We start from the raw sequence: 23,902 nt of genomic DNA on the forward strand, positions 1-23,902 counted from the left end.
TTGCCCAAAATAAGAGTGGGAGACGATACAAAGAGGTTGTTTAGAAACCTGGTAGCTTCAACATCAACATTACTTTTGGATGTTGATATTGCTGATCATCCTCGTTCGTTATTCCATTGATGAGTATCCTCATTCGTTATTCCAGTTGATGAGCGTCTATATTCCAGCCGATGACAAATTGTTTTATTTATATTCTGTTCATGGGGCCCTACATGTGTTATGTGGTCTATAGAGCGGCATCGCGAACCGTCTCTATAGACCTTGTGTTGTTCTAATATCACTGTAACGTTTTTCTTTAAGTTTTGATGTGAGAGATATTCTGCTTACATCCCAAGTTCAGTTGAAGAAATTTCTTGGAGATTTTATCTTTTGCAGTGATGTCACTTATCCTTATTTTACATGTTGTATATTTAGGAGTGATAAAGCTCAATTGATGCCTCTGAATAGGCTGTTGTAATTCAGGAGTGATGTAGCTCCTTTGATGCCTATGAATAGGCTCTTGTAAGTTTAACTTTGTAATTTTATATTTTGAATATTAATATAACGGTAGGCCTATATAGAGCTGTGGGTTTTTCCCTTGAGCCCCCAAGGGTTTTTTCATTCATAGTAAGGGACCTTCATTTGAGTCACTCTATATATAGTGCCCTAGGTCCCCTCTATATATTCCTATCATGTGTGCTCAGTTGACACACTTCTGGGGTTCCACTTCGGGTGTCTCATATCTCTCTTCTCTCCTCTCTTCCTTTCATCTCTCGTCTTCCTTGCAGTAACCAACATATCCAACCAACAATAGATTCTTGCAAATTTTGTTCTGCCATCTGTTCAATCGACAATAGATTCTTGATAATAGAAGGTACATGTAGTACATCATGCAGGCTCTTCTTTCTATTGTCATAGCTATAGCAGTCTACCTTCCTACTGGTGGGCCGTCCCGCACTCATGCCTAAAATCTTTCCATCCCTTTCAGCTCCAAGTCTTGCATGACTTCTTGAACAACATCCTTATGAAAAGATATTTTCGGGATGACAAGCTCGTATCCGCACTGCATTCTCCTTATCTTCTCTTATTCTCTGGTGGTGGTTGTGCTCTATGGGGAGCACTTGTTGTTGCACTAGAGGAGGCTCCACCTTGTGCTCTAGGTGGCGGGCTTTGGCATGAGGCCTTCCCATGGCCAAGAAACGGGGACTTGCTTGCTTGGTGCCTGCCATGCAAGCTCAAGGAGGGCAAAATGGAGAAGAGACAGAGGTTGGGGGTTCCCTCCTCCTTTGTAGTTGTCTCCTCTCTTTTAGTGGATGCGGTGGAAATGGTAGTGGCAGTGGCAGTCTCTCTCTCTCTCTCAATATCCCTTGTGTTGATCTGTCTCCCTTCTTCTCTCTATACATCTCTTCATCAACAAAAAGAAAGAGAGAAGTAAAGAAAAGAGAAAAACAAAGAGAGAAGAGAGAATGCACTTACCTCAAAGCTTGAAGAAGAATCCTTTTCATGCTTCTCTCCTTCTTCTTCTTCTCCTTCACGGGTTCCCTCCTTCTTCTTTGCAATTGTCCCCTCTCTTTTTGTGGTGGATTGGCAGTGGCAGCGACCTCTCTTTCTCTCTCTCAATCTCCCTTATACATGTTGATCTCTCTCACTTCTTCTCTCTATACACTCTTCATCAACAAAAAGAAAGAGAGAAGTAAAGAAAAGAGAAAAACAAAGAGAGAAGAGATAATGCACTTACCTCAAAGCTTGAAGAAGAATCCCTTCGTACTTCTCTCATTTTTTTCTCCTTCGGGAGTTTCTTCCTTCTCCTTTACACTTGTCTCCTCCCTCTTCATGGATGGCGGTAGTGAAAGCAACCTCTCTCTCTCCCTCTCTCTCTCTCTCTCTCTCTCTCTCTCTCTCGCTTGTTTTCAAATGTGTAAAATGCCATGCTCGGGTTTGGACACTTTTTTATGAAGCCCCCTCTCTCTCCCGTTTTTTATCTCTCTCCATCTCTCTGTTCCTTCCCCTCCTTTTTCTCTCTATTTCTCTCCCTCCTTCCGTCTTCACTCTCACTCAACTCATCTCATTGCAAAGACAATCAAAGATAGAAAATAAAAATCTTAAGAAGCAAAGACATTGAAAGAAATGTCACCCCATCTCTCTTTATCTCTCTCTCCCCCCTCTTCCTTTACTTTTCTTTCTTAACCTTATCTCTCATTGTCTCATTGTTTTCCTATTTCTCTCTCGCTCTCTATTTTTTCTCTCTATCTCTCTTTCTCCCTCTCTCTCTATTCTTTTCACTCTCCTTCCTCTCTTTATCTCACCCTTCTTTTCTACCTCCTCCTCCTCTCTTTCTTCCCTCTCCCTCTCTCTATTTCTCTCCTTCTCTCTTTCTCTCTCTATTTCCCTTTCTTTGTTTTCTCTCTCTTTGTTTCTCCCCCCTCTCTCTCTCGTTTTTTTTCACTCATCCTCCTCTCTCCCTGCCTTCATCTCTCATTTCTCTCTTCCTATTTCTCTTTGTTTCCTTTCTCTCCCTCTTTCTCTCTTCCTCTCCCTTCATTCTTCTCCCTCTCTTCCTCCCTCCCTCTCTTTCCATGTATCTCTTTGCAAAGAAAAACAAAAAAAGAAAACAAGAGAACACAAAAATAAAGCAAGAAGAGGAAATGTACCTACCTCAAAGGCCTAAAAATGAAACCCTTTGTACCTTCTCCTTGCACCTTCCTTCCCTTCTCACTTGCGCACTTCTCTTTCTTCTTTGTGTATAGCGGTGGCAATGGTGACGATAGTGATGAGCTCCCTCCCTCTCCCTCTCTCTCTCTCTCTCTCTCTCTCTCTCTCTCTCTCAAAGCTTTAAGCTCTCTCGCTCTCTCTTTCATTATTTCTCGCAAATGTTTTCTCCGTAAATGTTACGCTCGGGTTTTCAAAACTTTTTCCTTAGAGCAGCGTCGCTATTTTCGTCTCGTGAAAAGCGGCGCTATGAGCATCTCTATTGACATTGCTATTTGCGTCGCTATTTGTGTTGCTAATAGAAATAGTGACGCTTTTAGCGATACCACTTTTTTGCATCGCAAATGGCCGTCGCTATTGCCCCATTCCCTTGTAGTGCAAGACTAACTTGCATTAATTTCAGCCTTTGTACATTTGCATGTCCAATGCATTTGTGCCAAATTTCAATATCTACAACAACACCTTTTCCTTTAGCTTACATAGCAGCATTCATAGAAGGAATTCTAGCATCCAGAGTAAACATACGTCCAACTCTACTTCCCTTTGCTACCAACCTACACTTGTCATTGAAGTCTTCTACAAAGCAGCCCTTTGCATTAAATCTGACGTGCAGCCCTTGCTCTACCATCTGACCCACTGACACCAAGTTCTTTGTAATAGATGGCACATGTAATGGTTAAGTCACTGACTACACTGACTTATTGAATGCCACACATGTATACATCTATATCCAGCTAATATCCATCACACACATAAAGATAGACTGACTGAAGAATAACAGGATCTTGATATTCTAACACTCCCCCTCAAGCTCAAACCATTTGACAAACTCCAAGTAGCTATCTGAAGTATCTGAACTTTTCTTTACTAAGAGACTAGGTAAATATATCTGCCACATGGTCTTCAATCATCACATGAATCAAGTCAATCTGCCCTATAAGAACCATTTCTCTAATGAAATGGTATTGAACCTGAATATGTTTGGACCTAGCATGGTAGACAAGATTGCTACCTAACATAACACTGCTGAGGTTATCACAATGCAATCTCACTTTGCTTTCTAGCTATATTCCCAAGTCAAGCTATTTCTTACTCTGCCAACTGATCATACTGCTACCCAATCAAAATGCATAACCATTGGTTGACCTCCTGTCATAGGCACAACCAACCCAATCAGCATTAGTAAACCCTGTGAAGTCAAGAGATTTTCCATATGCATAAAACAACCCATAATCTTTAGTACCCTTTACATATCTCATAGGCACAACCAGCCCAATCAGCATTAGTAAACCGTGTGAAGTCAAGAGATTTTCCATATGCATAAAACAGCCCATAATCTTAATTAGTACCCTTTACATATCTCATGATCCTCCTAATTTCATCTAAATGTGGTTTGTGAGGCTTTTTCATGAACTAACTAATCAGCCCCAATGCATAACATAAGTCAGAATAGGTAATAGCCAAGTATATCAAGCTGCCCACCATTTGTTGATACATGGTTACATTCTCTATGTCATTCCCAACATCAATCTGCAGCTTGATATTCTGATCAAGAGGTGTCTCCATAGGCTTGCATTTAGCCACACCATACTCCTGTAACATGTCATGAGCATATTTCTTTTGTATAGCAGCCATATACCTTGAGGCGTACAGACTACCTCAATCCCAAGAAAATACTTTAGTTCACCAAAGTCTTTGACTCTGAATTCAGCTTGTGAACATGATTTAATTTCAACAATGCCTTCTTTATCATCTCCAGTGATGATAAGATCATCTACATAAACCACTAGAAACACATATCCATGATCTGTCTTCTTTGTGAACAGACTGTGATCTTCATCATCCAATCTAAATCCATGTTTCTATAAATAATTGTTGATCTGAGCATTCCATGCTCTAGGTGCCTATTTCAGTCTATATAAAGCCTTTTTCATCTTACATACATGTGTAGGAAAGTCCAAGTGAACATAGCCTTCAGCATGCTCCATATATATTTTCTCAACCAAATCACTGTTCAAGAAAGCATTCTTGATGTCCATTTGCCATAATTTCTAGCCTTTGCATGCTGCCAAAGTAATGAAATTTTTGACTGTTGCCATTTTAGCCACCGGACTGAAAGTCTCCTCATAGTCAAGGCTGTATTGTTGTGCATATCCTTTTGTAACCAAACCTAGCCTTACAGCATTCTAATAAACCATCTGACTTGCACTTAACCTTGTACACCCATTTTACGCCAATAGGGACTTTGCCTTCAGGAAACTCAACCAATTCCCATGTCTCATTTTCAGCCATGGCTACATACTCCTCATCCGTGGCAGCACCCCAGTTATCATCTGTAACTGCATCATCAAACTTTGTAGGTTCTTTGTAACCTGTCACACTAGCCATCTATGCATAATGGCAGGTTGAATAACGAGTGTATGTAAACCTATCAACTAGTTTTCTAACTCCCTTAGATCTCCATAATTGTGGTTCACTCTGAGCTTTCCTCTCATGAGGTGGTACATAACGACTCTGCCTTGCTCCAAGTGTCATAACAGATGGAATGCCATACTCACTATCCAAACTATCGTTGTTAGATGACTCATAACCTGTAAGTGGACCTGTCACATCCTCAAGCATCTTTTCTTTTCCCTTATCCAATCTCCCACTCATTAACATATCCGTGTTAATGGACATAGGAGTACAACTCCGCAAGCATCCTGACGAAGGACTTATTGTAAGTGACCCATCACCTATAGGACCACTCATAGATGTACTCACTGTAGGTGTATTTTCAGCATTACTAATGCTGGATGATCCATTAGTGGCCATTGCAACCGGGTTACCATACCACAATGCCAGCTCATTAAAAACATCTCAGCTAATCAATGTCTCATGTGTAGATGGTTACCAATTCCTAATCTATAAGTTTTCACACATTTTCTAGGTTATAGATACACATTGCATCTTCATATGGATTGCAAATTCTAGATTGAAGTTATTGCTATGTAGTTAGTGTATCATTCACCTAGGACTTGATTGGCAAATTCTAGGTTTTGCAAGATAGCTTAACTTCTCAAAATGTCTGATAACATTAACTAAATCATAACTAAAGATCTTGGTAAGTTTGAGGAGATTAAAAATTTTGAAGAATAAATGCATTTGGAATAACATTGAAATAGATATGATAGTGGCACTTGAAGTCCCTTTATGGAATATTACTATAAAATAGATAAAGAATAAGAAGAATTATAGGAAATAAAAACTGAAAAAGTGACGTTTAGCTTGATAATTAATGATTGGCCTAATGAGAAGAGACTTGAGGTGGACCAATGGGAGATGGGGTGGTATACACATTCTATCTTCTCCCTTTCTTCCCTTGAGCCCACCATACTACAAATAGGCTTGTCATGTTACTCAACTTTACCCCCCCCCCCCCCCCCGGTGCTCCCCCACCCTTAACTTTTACCTTTGACAACATAGCCCCCATGCTAGGTGGGTCCCATAGGCTATCCAAATCTAGAGGGAGAAAATTGAAAATTTTACCTTTCCTCTCAAGATATCCCTTTTCCCTCAAGCAACTAACTTTATGTTATGCATAGTCAAATAAAATGTTTATTAAAACCTTCTCTCCCAAAAGACCTAGTTTTTAAAAAAAATCATTTTATGCCATGTATAGTCAAATAAAAGATGTTTTGGATATATTTGTCTAACAAATGCTATTTAATTTGGTATTCTCTCTCTGGATTTCACTAGATCCATCCATCGTGTCTTTCCATTTCCTCCTTCCTCCCATGGCCTTAGCAATAGCCTTCGATGTACCATTCTCACTAAATCCATCCATCATGACTTTCCATTTCCTCCTTCCTCCCATGGCCTTAGCAATAGACTTAGATGCACGATTATCAATTGGGGCTCCATATTCACCATTCTTGATCCCTTTTCTTGTAGTTTACTCCCTGCCTTCTTCCCCCCATAAGAACTAGAAGTATCTTCTTGTTAAATCATTCTAATGACATTTCATTGAGGTTATCTCTACTTAATACAATGGAAAAGCATGCACAATGGAGAGAATCAACATTCAAGAAATATTCAATGTGTACATACAACCAAAACCAAAAAGTCCTCATTGAGTAAGATGTCATGATGTATTGAAGAATCATTGGGAAAGTAAGATAATTGCTCAGGTGTATAAGAAGTTTCAAGATGGCATTCTAGTTGCAATAGCATAATATGTTTACATTGCAAATCATTTAAGGGGTTAAACCTGGAGCCTCAAGAGGAACACCAAGGAAAAGGGAATTCTCTTGCAATAAAATCTATCTTGTAACATCAACAAGCTTGTTTATTAGGTTTTATATGATCACAATGAAGAAAAGAACACCAGGCACAACAAATCTTCATGCAGCATCATGTAGATCTCCCACGGATTTGATAGAATCAACCATATTCTTCAATATCTTCAAAAAATCCATCAATATAACAAGGAAAGCAAAGGAATACACCATCTTTGAATGGAAATACATTACATAGTATTCATATTCAATATCTTCATAGTCTTCTCTCTCAATCTCTCATATACAATCACTCTGTTTTAGTAGAATTGGCTATCTCTGACTCTCTCTCTCTCTCTCCATCAGTAATACATCATCTCCTCACTACAATATCTCATAATCACTCTCAATAATCCTTCTTAGGTCGTGGATACCCCTCCCAAGAGGTATGTCTGATATGAAGAGTCACCAGAACCACTACAGTGCCTTTTCATAGCTCACTCTAGTCTTCACTTGAGTGTTCAGCAGCTACTTCTTTCACTTCTTTTAGCTCTTTTGCACTTGTATTCACCTCTTTCCAAGGCTAAAAAAATTTCCCAAGCTACACATACATTCTATAGAACACATACAGAAGCATACAGAACAGTCACAGTACAGTACCAGAACAGTTATAGTATAGAGATAGAAGGTCTACAGAACATCTACATAAGGTTACAGAAGGTCATCAAAACCTCATAACTCATACTCAAACCATTCCAAACTCTCAAAAACTATTCAATAAGCTTTCAAAATATCTCAATCTTCATCAATCATCAATTCATGCTTCATATAGAAGACAATCAGAACAAAACAGAAGCTATACAGAACCAATCAGAACATATCAGAACATCACAGAACCTCATATCTCTACTAATAAACATCATGAACTTCCAAAACATAATAAATATCATCCAAAACACTCTCAAATCACTTCCAAACGAATCAATCATCTTATAAAATCAACCATTCAGCTCTCAAAAATAACAAAAATCAGCCAAAAAACAAGTCATTTCAACACTCAACATATCCCCACACTTAATAAGGAAGCGTCCTCGCAACCCAGGAAAAAGGGAATACAAGTTCATTCAAAAGCTCAACTTTGATCTTCAATACATCTTCAAAAACAGTCCATCCAACCACGACCCCAACTTATAACCTGTATTTGATATAAAAATACAACAAAAGGAAAACCCTTTATACATTAACACTCCTTATCAAACTAAAAATCACAACAAACTTGTAAAGGATATAAGAGGTTTCTTCTTCTTCTTCTGCATCAGCATCTTCAACTCTCCAACCACGACCCCATCACCACAATTCTTCAAAATGTAGCTCGCACGAAAGCCAATCCAATAGGCAACCACCACGATCTTATTACATAAATTAACTCACAACACAAACACTACACACAACACAACCATCTGAATGACTCCTCCAAAAAGAAAGATTTTATCATTAAAAATCATCCACCATACATTGGAAAAAGGTATCAATGAAGATGATCCCTCTTAAAAGATTGGTGATTTTGGAAACGATCCATAGATAAAGATTCATCTACAAATGTCTTGGGAGGATTCTGAAAAAACTGGAGGCAACACATTCTTTCCAATAGGACAAGGTATCTGCTAGGCAAACAAAGGGCATGAAAGTACAATATATCCAACAGCTGGGAATCAATGCTCACATTGACATTCATGCACAACTTTGGAATAGGCTTTTAATCATTATGAGAATGCCTATGCATATACGCCAGGTACCAAGCAAAATGAGCAGTTAATCTCACTGAAGGATCCAGAGACTGTGAATACTGGTGAGCAAAATGAATATAGTTCTGGTATGCTTGACTGGCAGCTGTCCATTCTCCTGGAATTACTGGCCAGTTTATCTGAGGTCGTGTAAGGGAATCATTCGAGCTCCATCCCCTTCTTCTGAAAATCTAATGATCAAACCCATCATAGTCACTAACCAATTGAGGTGGTTGAGATATAGAAGTGGTAGGAGATGGAAGTGGAATAAGGAAATGTGGATGAAGAGAGGGGTAGGAAAAATCATAAAATGAAGAATAATTTAAATAAGGAGTGGCTGAAAATTTTAGGGAATCAATTAAGAAGGGTGCTAACTGATAAATAGGAAAGGTAGAAGGTACATGAATGGATGGAGAAGGACATGGTGGAGAAGGGAAAAATACTCTATCCTCGATAAAGGAGTAGTATATAATGGGAATTTGAGGAAAAGATTGAGGTTGGAAAAGAATGGGTAAGATGGTTGTGGAATTGGATTGATAGAGGAAAATATATATATCATATCGGTGAGCCATTTGTTGGTAATACAGTAGGGTAGGAACAGAAGGTCCTAAGAGAGATCTTCTCTGCTGATAGGCATAAAAAAAGGTAGAATCAGACGGATTATGTTTGGAAAGGTAGCGGCTGTGTTCTGTCTTTGATTTAGGACCACAGAATCAATCATGGTATGCCAGGAATTATCAGGGCAAGTAGCCACTTTGGAGGAGTAACTCTGAAACATGTCATCTATTCGCAACTTTAAATGGTTGACATACAAAACAGCTTGTAAAACCACATCTCCCACATACCAAGCCATATCCACTTCATCTGGAATCAACAAGTCTCCTCGTAGATACATATATGACATCAACATGGTATCTGTCGTGACAGAATCTTCAAACACCATATGGACTACCTCTGTCAGCAACTCAGCAGACCAAGCCCCACTCCATCCATCCTCTGGAAGAGGTAAATCCATCGTGGAAAGCTTCATGTAGAAGGCCAACTTCTGTAATTGGTAGTGGACAAAGAAAGAATGGTCTGGAGGAACATATTCTTGGTACTCCTCAAATGTAGACCATAGCAGATCCATTCTGGATTGCAATCTTTCCACTTTATCTTGGAATAGAGGACACAAGGTAGCCTGTCTCTGAAGAGCTGCCAAGTCCTGCTATGAGAGAGAAGGGATCAAGGGAACATTAGGGCTTGGAGGAACAGACCGTGACTTTGCCAGTTGATCTTGCAACTACTTGATTTGGGAGGCTTGTGATTCCACTGTGTCATTAGCAGTCTGTAAGGCTGAAAGTTTGACATCTAAAAGAGTTTGGAACTCCTGCGCTTCTTTGGACATCCTCTCCTTCTCCTCTGAAATGCTAGTAACCTCTGATTGAGCCTCTATTAACTGAATCTTCAAAGAAGATATCTCATCTCTTTGGGTTGCAACCAGTTGGGTTTGTTGCTCCATCTGCTTAAACAAATCTGCTAGGGTATCCTTAGCAGAGGCTAACTCAGATGTTGCCTTATGCAACTGGTCCTTAGACTGCATCAGCTCTTCATAAAAGGAAGCGTACAGCTGTTGAACACATGCTCACTGGCAGTTCAATGGAACTCTGAATGTCTTTACATAGGAAAGGAATGGCATCTCCCGAGACAAGACTGTTCAGTGAGGGGACTGATATATCCAACAAACCTTCTCGATGTGCTCTGAACATGTTATTATATGTGAGATAACCAAGGAGATCACTGCCAGAGGTAGCAGGAATGGGCACTGAAGGAAGAACTGAAGGAGCTTTATCCGCTACCCGCTTCAAGCGTTTGCGCTGTATGACCAGGGGAGGAGGAGAATCCAAATCCTCTATATCAATTGGTTCTGACTCATCTGAAGGTGGAGGAGGAGGTACTAGATCAGATGGAGGAGGTGGAGGCACACTCGTTTGTAAACCTGAGTAGGTCAAGAAGGCAGACAAGTACGATCCATAGGTGACATTGGTAACATTGCCCCTTGTGACTTTGACGAAATGTTGATCCATCTTAGTGAGTAGGTAAGTGCTCCAATCAATAGCTGCTCCTTTTAACACCATCCTTGAAGCTGTAAAAAGCTCTTTGGACAAGTAATGGGATGGCGTTTTTGCAGGCATAAACCTGTCTTGGAGAAACTGACAGACCAACTTCCACACAGGATCAGTGATCATGGAAAAGGAAACTCCTGAAGAGCTGATCACCTTCTTAACATCCATCATTTCCCTTATCTGTTTTTGTAACAGCTTCAGAATCTCTTTGTTAGAGAAAAGCTGGCAAGTGGTAACAAAGGGTTCACCTTTGGAGGGAAGAGACATAGCCTTCCCGAGGCCTCGAGGTGTCAAAGTCATAGAAGTACCCTGGACAAGTCCCGACTTCTTGCTGTAGGAGGCCAGAAACTCGTCACACAACGATGGATCCTCTGGAAGCAATGGAAAGGAGGCAGCTAAAAAAGGTGTGAGTCCCGCCTTCGTGAGAGGCTCAAAAGTGAGTAGGGAAGAGTAATCCCTACTCACTAGTGGGATATACTGGATAGGGGGAGGAGCGTGAGGCGCCATTCAAATGGTTACACACACACACCACAAACACAGACAATCAAGGAGAATGCTTGCAAAGCAACATACAAAAAAAACAAGGATAATATAGCAATCAATATGGAAAGACGTGACTTGACCAACTATCCCCAAGCAAACCACAGCCTAGAAAAAATTCAGCATGACCTCTAGACATATGCGACCGAAAGCTTTATGCTATGCAACATACAAACACCCAAATCCCCGTATTAGGGAAAAAAAAAAAACTACACACCATACCCTTAACCATAACAAAGAAACTGAACTAAAACATCACAACAACCCACACATATCAAGACCACAACTTTGATAAACACGTTTTGACCTTGGAGACAACTCCGAAGACTTCGCATACCCATCCCACGAAACGAGTTCATTAAAAAGGGGAAATAAGTGCAGTGAGGGGAAATTAATTTAATGAAAGGTTCATTTTAATAAATTATTAAGGGTGAATTTTTATTAAGTGATAAACCTTATCAAGAAAATGGCAGTTCCTTCTTAAAATTTTAATTACCAATTATTAGGTTAAAGCGGTGCTTTAATTCGAATCCCGGACTTCGATACCTAGACTGGGTCTCTAAATGCAAGTTCATTTATTAAAAATTAAGGTGATGTGGAGCGTTTTTTTGCCAGCGCATGCTCTTGTGACGGCTGGTTCATTTTTCTTAAAAATATTAAAGTGCCTCTTAAGCGCACTTAGCGCGTGCTAAGTGAACGGTGGGTTAATTTTTATTAAAAAATGGTCTGTTTAGTGCGAGCGCGCATGCCATGGTGGTGTTTAGGGTTTATTTTTTTGAATTAACCGTGAGTTTTGGGGTAGCGAAAAAAAAAAAAGGAAGATACCTGGTAGTGGGTGTATGTGAATGCAAAGAATGCGCTCTCCTCAATTTAAAAATATCTGGATTTGTTTTGATATTTTTCAGTGTGGTTTGAATGAAAAAGGATTTTTTTAAAAATGAATTTAGGATGTAATGTAGTATTTTTACAGCTTAGAAAATATGCCAAAAATAAGTAAAAATGTTAATGGAGTTTTTAGGAATTTTTTTGCAATTAATTTGGAAAATTTTAGCATTTTTAATGATTTTTTTTCATTTTTTGAGTATTTGTAAAAGAATTTTGAATTTTAAAATGGTTTGAATTTTTTTTTCTTCTGAAACTTCAATTAAGAAAAATAGTGCAATTTAGTACAGAAATATTGGGAATTTTTCAAGATTTTTCTGTGTGTTTTTTTTTGAGTGAATTTTAAGTGTTTTTTAATGATTTTTTTAATTTTCAATGTTTTTTAAAAAAGGTTTTCGGGTATTTGAAATGAACAATCCCAGAAAACCCTGAAATAGGCTACGTGGCAGCTGCGTGTCAGCACAACTGGCTAACGATCTCTCGCACCCGCTCACGAACACGCACAATCACACTCGCACGAACAGCCACGCATGCGTACGCACCCTTTGCGGGTGATCGTGGACGGAAAATGGGACTGCAGATTTCTGCGGGTGTGAGTCTGCGGTTCTGCGGAGGAATAATACTGAGAAAGGGGTACGGTGGGATTCTGCGGTTCGGCGGGAGAACAGGGTGTAAGAAGGGTGGGTTTGGTGGGTGGGATTTATGCGGGGGGAACAGGGGTTTGGGGAGGGGTTTGGTGGGTGTGCCTGTGGGGGGGAAGGGGGCTTAGAGGGGGGTTGAGTAGGTTTGGGTGTGTGTGACGGGGTACAGTGGGGGGAAGGGGGGCTTAGAGGGGGGTGTAGTGGGTTTGTGTGTGTGATGGGGTACAATGGGGGGAAGGGGGGCTTAGAGGGGGGTGTAGTGGGGGGAAGGGGGACTTAGAGGGGGTTAGTGGGGGGAATGTGATTAGGGCACGTGGCAGGGCAGCAGCGCGGTCATGGCGGGAGGAGGGAGGAGGTCAACGAAGACCTGCACGGTGGCCAGAGCGCTAGGAGCACAGTCGGCGGGGGCAGGGCGCCAAGGCACAGCACGATGGCGGCGCGGTCAACGGGCCACAGGGCGTCGGCATCGGCAGTGAGGAGGTGGCACCCGGCGGCAACGACGTAGGGGGCGGCAGCAGAACCTGCACGACGGCGTGGGGCACGTCACGACGAGTAAAGGGCGCAGGCAGCGGCGCGACAGAGGCCCGGCCCAAGGCGTCCACAGCGGCGCTCGGCGAGGAGGTAGGGCGCTGGCAACCGGCGCAGGCACAGGGGGCAAGTGACATTGGGTAGGGCGGCCAGGGCAATGGCCAGAGGGCCACCAGGCGGGGCAGCGGCGTGAAGGAGAGGAGTGAGGGCAGGCGGGAGAGGAGGGAGGGAGGAGAAGAGGAGCACGCAGGGCGGGAGAATAGGGAGGGAGGAGAAGATGGAGGGGAGGAAGGAGTAGAGGAGGAGGAGGGGAGGGGAGGGAACACGCAGGGAAATGAGAGGGAGAGGTAGTTGGGGGAGGGAAGGGGTCTGGGTAGCGGGGGGGTAGGGAAGGGTGTGGGGGGGGGGAAAGGGTATGGGGGGGGGGGGGGGTGGAAAGGGTAGGGTGGGCATAGGATGGAAAGGGCGCCCGAGGGAAAGGGTAGGGGTAGGGATCATGGGGTGGGTAGGGGCCCCAAGAAGGTGCCCAAGGGAGAAAATGGGCGGGGTGTCCATGCAAGAGGCCTGCGTACCCCTGTCCCGCGCGCGTGCGCGGGGCAGGGTAAAAAATTTGCAACGACGGGATTGGAATAGCACTGGGATGGCGGTAGGGGCCACGCAGACATGACCGGGGCACGTGGAGACGCGTAAAATTGAAAACGTGCGCGTTCACGCGCAAGATGAGGCACGTGAAAACACGAAAAAAAGAAAGAAAATTTAATAGCTCCCAATCCGGTCATCAAAACAAAATGTCATTAAAAAAAAACTGGGCAGGATAGCAGGGGGAAGACAGGGGAAACATGCAATGGGGGTTTCGGGGAAAGACAGGGCGTTCACATACTAAAAACGAAAAAACGGATCCAAAAATACAATTAAAAATTAATATCAGAAGATCCGTGCATCGGAACGAGGTGCAGGAAAAAGGAAAAATGTGCAGAAGGATGTGCCTGACAATCCTATCACATCAAAACATAGTTCCGACTGAGATAAGATGCGTTCACATGGGAAAAACCCAAAAAATAGACCCGATAATGGAATCGAAATTTAATATTGGACGAACCGCTCGCTGGAATGACATACAGTAAAAAGGAAAAGTGTCCGCAAGAAGGGGGGCACAGGGTGGTCATGGAAAAACACAGTTCCGGCTAAAGTAGGAGGGGTTCACATGTAAAAAATACTAAAAATACGTTCGAAAACACATTGAAAAATTAATAATTAAAAATCCAGAAGGCGAAAGAGGATGGAGGAAAAAGGAAAAAGGTGGGGGAAGGCATGGAGGACACGGCTGTCAAATCAAATTGGAATTCTAATGGAAACAAGGCAGGTTCACATGGAAAAATGTCAAAAAGACGCATGAAAAAGTCTCGAGAAAACCACAAAATTAATATTGGGAAAACTGTGCATCGGAATGACACGGAGTAAAAAGAAAAAATTTCAGGGAGAAAGTGATAGTCAGGGCTATGATGGCAGATCACGGTTCCGAAGCAAGCAAAGCGCATTCACATGGAAAACCGGCTAATGTGTGCAAAATGCTTCAAAAATTAATAACTCGAAAACTATGCACCGGAACAGGGGTAGGTAAAAAGGAAAAATGGTCAGTTCAAAGGGAGGAACAAGGCTATAAGGTTGGATGCGGATTTTGGTGAACGTAGGGTACGTTCACATGGTAGGACCGCAAAATCAGGGAATGAAGGAAAATTGCAAGGAAACAGCCCCGAGGGTGGGTGAAACATAAACGGGTGGGTGGGAAGGGACCCCATCAGGGTAAAAGCAAGTCATGGCATAGAGGCATGAGCAGGTTGAGGCATATATAGAAGGGTATGCAATGTAGATGCACAGGGACGTGTCCCCACACTTAAGACCTGAACGGATAGGGTGAACAGAGCAACAGGGACCTAGGACCACACAGCAGACCATCCGCTAACATCCCCACACTTAAAACATGAACCTCACTGAGAAACAGAAGATGTAGGGTTAGAAAAACTTGGCCCATTTTGTTGAGAATCAAGGTTGATTGTCGATGGCACTTCCACCGTCGTTGTCGGCTGCAGGAAGTACCAAGGTTCACTCCAGCACACGTCCTTCATGGCAGGGACCACGCGGCAGCACCCAGGGAGGTAGCTGGTTGAAGGAATCGCAAGAAATTCATCGATGACGAGGGATATTACACTCAACTCACAGTCACTCAAATGGAATGAAAGAACTGTCACTCGCCCCAGGACTAATATCACTCGAGGAAGAATGATTGAAACCCATATCTCGTACCCGGTTCAGGAATCGACAAGGGAGATGGTGCAGAAGGAGTATGCCAGGGTGCACAGTTGATGGTGCATCAGTGCGTCCAACCCATCTGGCATAAGTGCAAGGAGGAAGGCCAGGGAGCCTTACAGTGCAGTGTACAGAACAGCTTGACGTGCCTTGTGATGATGGTAGAGACCCACCCCATGGGTGCATAGGGAAACAGGAACATACCTGACTCCAAGTATTGTAACGTCCCTCAATCTCACCTCTCAGTAATTGATTGAAGAAACTCCAGTCACACTCAGCCCACCCTCTATCTCACGCTCTGTTGATAGATACAGGAGGGCAGCCCTTTCCTGAAACCCATTGATGTTATCCTCACGGTCACTTGTGCAAAGGTTGTATGCCTTGTGCGCATTTGATGGTGCAACTGTGTATCCCGCCCTGTGTCGGTATACGGTGCGAGAAGGAAGGCCAGGGAGCCTTATAGTGCAGTGCACAGAAACAAATTGTGCTTTGTGCATTGAGAGGCCCATCCCGTGCATGCAACACTTCATTCACACTTCTCACCTCTCATTTGATTTGAAGGGAAAAGACTGGTCACTCGGTCCACCCTCTATATCACACTCTGTTGATAAATACAGAGGGGCAACCATACTCACTTCCCCATCCGGTTAAGATGAAAGCTCACATCACTCGATTGGTTGTCGATGAAGATCACGTCATCAGTTGTTGAAGAGGCATATCCAGGGAGGTAGCCATCAAATCAAACGTTGTGTTGGATAGGACATGCTGTCTGCTAGAGGACAGTTAAACGCTCTGCAGAGAGACCCAGGACATAGCGTACCAAGGGAGGCAGCTTCGGAATTGGATCCTGGGGATATCAATTGATGAATCCACTTTCTGGACTGCTAGGTGTTGCCACCTTTTCCACAGCCAGCTTCTCGCCCAAGGGTGTTTGCCACCTTTTCTTGGAACGAGGCCTGCTATGACAGGGAATTTCTTCCTTTTCTCCCATAACAGTTTTGTTTTTCATGTTTTCTTTTTTTTTTCTCTTTTCTTTTTCTCCTACTACCGAGGGTGTTGCCACCTTTTCTCGAAGAATAGGTCGGCATGACAGGGACCTAAGTCCTTTTCTCCCATGACCGATATGTATATATTTTTTTCTTTTTTTTTCTCTTCGAATTAAGCAAGGGAATGGTAGAAATACCATTTGTCAGAACCCACCTCGCCACTGTCGCTGGTGGAAAATAGAGGATAAAAGATCAAGGCTAGAAGGTGGGGCTAAGGGGACAGAGGGTTGTGTCCACTTCATCAGAAGTGGCTGAAGAACAGCTATCAAAAGTAGCATCATAAGAGTGATAGTGCCATGCCAACAGGGGAAAGGATCAGGTGACTGTAACTGTCAAGATCCCCAAGGAGGAAAGTACTTCTTTAGGGGATATCCATTGATCAGCAAGGGATCATCAGAGGCATCAACGGTCTGCACTTGGACAGAGCCATTAGGGTTGACAGCAAGTACCTTATATGGGCCCATCCACCGCTGTTGGATCTCGCCAGGAAACTTGCCAAATTGTGAATCATAGGCTAGGACCAAATCACCTTCTTTAAACTCCTTATGCTTGATGAAGCTATCATGGAAAGCCTTGCGTCGAGCTTGTGTGGTTTCCATGCACTGTAGAGCCATCCTGCGAGTTTCGTCCAAACATTCCAGGTGCAGGAGATGGCATTGCAATGAATCATCGTCCCCCAAACGCTCCTTGATAGCCACTCTCAAAGAGGGCAATTCCAGTTCAATAGGGAAAACAACTTCTGTACCATACACCAGCTGGAAGGGTGTCTGTCCTGTTGCTGCTTTATGGGAGTTTCTGTATGCCCAGAGGGCCTTTGTAAGTCGATCGTCCCAATCACGACGATGTGCAGCAATTGTTCTTGTCAGAATCGAGCAGAGGATGCGATTCATGACTTCGACTTGGCCGTTGGCTCTGGGGTAGTAAGGAGTGGACTTGCGATGGCAGATCTTATACAACTCTGTCAACTCTTCCATGACTTTATTAATGAAATGAGTGCCTCTGCCACTTACCAGCTCTAGGGGACTACCAAAACGGGCGATGATATTCTCGTACATGAACAGGGCCACGTTGTTACCATCGTCCCGCTTTAGAGCTTTGGCTTTACACCACTTTGTGACATAATCCGTACATACGAGGATGTATCGGTTCTGTTTCCTTCTGGTGGGAGGATCGATTGGGCCTACGAAGTCGATGCCCCACTTCTCAAACGGCTTCAAAGAAAGGATAGGTTGTAGTGGCATGGCACTTGTCTTCGTGGGTTTCCCCATTCTCTGACAAGCATCACATCTTTTACACTAATCATAGGCATCCTTGTGAATGGTAGGCCACCAGTATCCTACGAGCAGAGCCTTCCTCGCTGTGGCTTCTCCTGCAAAGTGGCTGCCACATGGCTCGTCATGGCAAGCCTTCAGAACAATCCCAATCTCATCTCTTGCAACACATCTTCTGAGCACTTCATCTTTGCCTTTCTTGTACAGTGCACCGCCTAACAGGGTATAGGGGGCTGATTCTAACAAAAGCTTCTTCCTTTCCCGACTAGAAATACCAAGATGGTATTGTTGGGTTGCCAGCAGATTGGCAATGTTTGCATACCAGGGGGTTACAGTTTCTACCAGGAATAGGGAAGCATCAGGGAGGTCTGGATCATCCTGCTCCTTGTCTGTAGTCTGTGGGATACGTGACAGATGATCAGCCAGAACATGGGAACGACCAGGTTTGGTAATTACTTCAAAGTCAAACTCCTGAAATAGAAGGAGCCATCTCATCATTCGTCCTTTCACATCCGCTTTGTTCATTAGGAAGGATAGGGCCTCATGATCCACATAAAATTTAAAGTGGGTAGACAGCAGGTAGTGGCGGAACTTTTCTAGGGCAAACACCATTGCCAAGCACTCCAGCTCTGTCACTGTATAGTTCCGTTCCCTATGAGTGACTTTTCGGCTTGCTTAATACATGGGTTGATCCAGCTTCAAGGAGCCCTTCTGGCATAAGACTGTGCCTAAGCCTTCAATAGATGCATCAGTGTGTACATGAAACTCCTTCGTCCAATCAGGAGGTTGCAGAATGGGTGCCTCAATCAAACATTGCTTCAGAGTATTGAAGGCTTTGTCATATTCTTCCGTCCAAACAAACTCTGCATCTTTCCTCAGAAGCTTGTGCAAGGAGGTTGCCTTTGTTGCAAAATGGGCTATGAACCTTGTGTAAGCCACATGGCCTAGGAATCCCCTCAATTGTTTGAGGTTGGTGGGTGCTGTCAGAGCTGCGATCTTTTCGATCTTTGCAGGGTCTGTTGATATCCCTTGTGCAAAGACAATGTGGCCCAACAGAACTCCAGAAGAGACCCCAAATATGCATTTTTCAGGGTTGAGGGAAATCCCATACTCCCGGCATCGATCAAAACATTGTTCCAGGTGTCTCCAGTGTTCACGGATCAAACTATAGACACAGAATTCATCCAAATATACCTCAATAAAGTCGTGCAGGTGATTTTGGAATGTGGCCATCATGATTCGCTGGAAAGTAGTAGGGGCATTGCAGAGTCCAAACGACATCACTCGGTAAGCGTAGGTCCCCCATTCTGTGGTGAAGGTTGTTTTGGATTGGTCTTCTTCTACGATCTGCACTTGGTTGTATCTGCTGAATCCATCCAAAAGGGAATAAAGCTCATGTCCTGCCACTGTGTCCAACAGTTGGTCTGTGAAAGGGATAGGAAAGTGATCCTTCTCGGTCTTCAAATTCAACTTGCGGAAATCCACACATATACGAAGCTTGACATTCTTCTTGGGTACAACCATGATGGGTGAAACCCATTCACTATTTGCCACTGGATAGATGAACTCGGCTTCCAGAAGCTTTAGCAGCTCTGCTTTCACCAATGTGGAATAATTCGGGTTCATTCGCCTCTGTCATTGTCGTACTGGCTTGGCATCAGGCTCCAAGTCAATATGATGCTAACATATTGTGGGATCAATCCCCTTTAGGTCTTTGTAGGACCAAGAAAACACGTCCAAATTCTCTTTCAACAAGTTGTACAAAGTTGAAAACTCCTCTTTTAGGAGGCTGCTACCCACCTTCAAATGGCGTTCAGTGCCATCTACATCCACAAAGGTTAACTGCCTTTTGCCTTCTACTTCACGGATGAAGGTCCCGCAGACTGCTTCCGGATACAGATCCGACTCCTTCAAGGAAGTGGTGTCCTCTTCCAATGTCCCACTAGAATCAACTTCTTCTGTTGATGGAGACTTAGGTTGCTCCTTGAGATGTTGAAATGGGATTAGAGCTGTTTCGGGTTTGGTTTCACGATTAATTACCTCTTGGCTTGAAGACTCATCTTCTGATGACGCATCCGCGAACGTCACATAACAGGGACCCTCTGATTTCTGTTGGGTTTGTGGGATTGGTGCTTGTTGGCATGGTGCATCATCATCATCTTTTCTTGGAAAAGGTGGGTTAGGGTGGCAAGACCCACTGCTGAAAGACGGCTTATTCTTCTTAATCCATTTCTTATAAAGATTTTGCATATGAGAAGATCCATTTACCAGAACAAATGGTACCATCGCCATTTTGTTCCACAGCATGAGCTCGTCTGCTTCTGATGCTTCTGGAACTTCTTCTTCATATGTATCCTCTTCAAGTGGGATAGACTCTTCCGTCTCGCTTTCATAACCCTCTTCTTCCATATCATCTCCTTCCTCTTCTGTCTCTCTCTGTGTCTCTGGCTCTGGCTCTGGCTCTGGCTCTGGCTCTAGCTCTAGCTCTGGCTCTGGCTCTGTCTTTGTAGGAGCTCTGTAAGAGAATAACAGGTTCTCTGTTTCATCTTCTGCCTCTGTTTCTGGCTCTGCTATGGCCATGTAACAGGGAGAGCAGTACATCCATGCTTCTATCTCACAGTCAGAAGTAATTTCAGAAATCGTTCTTGGTTCAGGCAGGAAGTATTCACCCATTGATAATGGCTTTGCATCTTTTGGGAGTCGGCTTACAGTATCCACTGTTAAGGAACGTGCCACTGTTTTCTTGGGAAGGATCTGTTTGACAGCATCTTCATCTGTTGATGTTCCATATGTAGCCTCATTAGGGGAGTCAGAAGATAATTCCAAGGAGGTGGATCCATGTCCTTTTTGAGAACCATATAGCTTCAGTACCACTTTGTTAGGTCCTCTATCCAAAGTCAAGGTTCCTTTGAACCAATCCGTCCTTGCTCTAGCTTCAAAAAGCCATGGTCTGCCCAGTAAAACAGAGGGTAGGATGTACCATAAGAGTTTGGCTTCACTACCAAATAGGTTAGCCAATAATCTCTTCCAGCCCCACTATAGTCTTCACATATGGGAGAATACCCAAAGGCTTGATTCTGCTCTGATTCGCCAGTCTGATGAGCCATTGGGTTGGTTGCACACCTTGTAGGCCTAGATCCTTCATTGTCACATCCGTCATAATGTTCACTGATGAACCACCATCAATCAGTGCATTTGCAACGAAGCAGCTTTCTATCCACACGCCAGTCTCTCTGGGGTACCCGGATCTAGGAAGGCGTTAGCCACATCCACTTCTTTTACAGGCTCTGAAGCTTTTTTGGACTTTGTTGTTGTTGAGGGAGCAATCCTTAAGCCACGTCTTCTTGTCAGTATACTTTTGAACCTTTTTCAGCAACTAAGAGAAAGCATCAATAATTGTGAGAATGTGAGGTTTGGTTTAAAGGTATCTAGATCTCTGACCAGATCGTATTCCTTAATAGGATCCATTGGCTTCTCTAACCGGTTAGGGAATGGGGCAACACCCATTTTCATTTTCCTTGTTTCTTCCAACAGGGGCATCATGGGAACTTCTTTTACCACTTGTGGCACTTCCTCCTCTTCTATCTCCTGGACCTCTGGTCCTGTCTCTGGAATTGTCTTTGTGACTCTTTGTGGCACTGTGGTGCTCTGTACGGCACTGTCAGGCTCTGTCTGTTTTGTTCTTCTGGTGGAAGATTGAACTTCACTGTTCTAGCAAGAGGATTATTTTCTTTCTATGTAGGTGGTTCCTTCTTCTTTGCTCGCGTGATGGCAGCAACTTCCAATTCCACTAAATTGGAGGTAGACTCTTGGGCCTTGGCCGAACTATCAGTAGCACTGTTTTTCATTGGGGCTGGGCTTGGATAGTCTTTTGCAGTGTGGCCTTGTCCTTTGCATCGATTGCATAAGGGCTTATAATCCACTGACCTTCTAGGATTTGGACAATTTGGTGAAATGTGTTCCTTTTCTCCGCATCTGTAACACTCTACTTCTGATCTCTAACCACCACCAGACTGTCTTCCTTTGTAACTTTGAGAGGGAAACCTCCTGGGTCCGAAATTAGGACCAAATTCTCTAGGCTTGGGTCCAATATCCTGTGTTGTCATTTTGGATTCCAACAAGTTGAATCTTGCGTCTTCTTCCTTCCTTCTCCTATCATACATCTCCTTCAGAGAGCAAATATCCTCTATATGGTTCTTCCGCAAACAGTAGGAACAGAAAGCTCCAGGGATGGTTGGTTTTCGTGTACATTCAGTGGCTAAATGGCCTGCTTGATGACACTTACCACACCAAGTATTTGACCGCATCACATCTCTTCCTGCTCCTACAACGTTGGATATGCTAGCAGTATTCACTTTCAGCATCTGTAGCTGCTCTGTAATCACATCCATCAACTCCTTTTTGATATTTGCAACTGACTTGGATAAGTAATCCTTCAAGCTTTCTCCTCCTGAGGTACTGGCAGTAGGGTTTTGAGGAGTCTCTGTAATCACTGCATAAACAGGTTGGACTAGTGCAGAGGAATCTCTGTTCTGATTCTGATTCAGAGCTCATGTTTGAACTGTTGGGGCTGTTGGATCCAGTTGGTAGGGTTCCACTGTTGCTGCTGATTTGGCATTGGGAAAATTGATTGGGACCATTGTTGTTGTGGTTGAACCATCATTTGAGGCATTGATTATGGCCATTGTGGATTTGGGGCACTGTACTGTGATACTGGGGGCATCTATTGGTAGGGGTAGGGGACTCTCCCTGGGACTGCATTTGGTGGATACATCATTCTTGGCATCAGAAGAGGTAGGACTCCTCTTCCTGGATTCATCGCAAATCTAGCTTCCACTTCATCGTACAGTCTTGCACCTTGTGTTGCAGCTTGTAGTGTGGCTGGTCTTTGCAGCTCCACAAACTTACGGACTTCTGGTTGTAATCCTCTGAGAAACACCCCCTTCTGAATGCCATCATCTAGATTATGGTTAGTCCATCTCTTCAGGATGGATTCCATTCGTGAGACATAAGCTTCTACTCTTTCTCCAGAGAACTGACTTAGATTCATAAATTCCTCTCGTATCCGCTCTTCAAAACCTTCACGCCTAAATTTAGTGAGGAAGGCCAACTTCAGGTTGTCCCATGTGCCAAAAGTTCCTGCTGCTTGTCTCTCATACCACTGAAACGCCGTGCCCTTGAAAGTGGCGGGGAATATTGCCAACCAATGCTCAAGGGTTCTGGCATTGTTAGCCACACATGCTACCATAAACTCTGCTACATGAAGATCAGGGTCTTCATTGTACTCTCCCTTAAAAACTGGCAATGGAACTACATTCGCTGGCCTATCAATCAATATTTCCAGGACGGATCTGGCTTGGAAGTGGACCTCCAGCAGGAGGAGGAAGGGCTTGATGTGCCATTGGGACTTCTGTAAAGAGTTCCTCAAGGGCGTCAAAGGTGGCTTCTGTTGCGGGCTCGTTCTCAGCTTTGATTTTTGCTTTCTCTCTTCTCATGTACCTCTGGACTCGTTCTAACGCTTGCCTCTTTATTGCGTCATTCATTAGGGGGTTGGCTCCACTATGTTGTTAGTGCTCCACAGAGGGTTAACAGAAGGCTTCAGTCTCTGGAGGACTCTCTTGCCAACATTTCTTCTACTTCTTCCTTTTCAATGTCTCTAAATTTTGCTTTCATGCCACTGCACATAGGAAGGTATTCGGTTCTGAAGGTGTCAAAATGCATACGTCTAAGCATTGTTGTGGTGCCATCATCATATAATGCCAGCTTCTGATGGTTTCAATAGTGTATGTTGTAAAGAACACTTTATCTACCAATTTCCTGTGGGTTTCCAATTGAACAAACAAAAGATTGTCAG

This window comes from Lygodium microphyllum, chromosome 11 (genome assembly GCF_053477565.2).
Source record: "Lygodium microphyllum isolate KBCC chromosome 11, Lygodium_microphyllum_v1.1.10, whole genome shotgun sequence".
Lineage (NCBI taxonomy): Eukaryota > Viridiplantae > Streptophyta > Polypodiopsida > Schizaeales > Lygodiaceae > Lygodium > Lygodium microphyllum.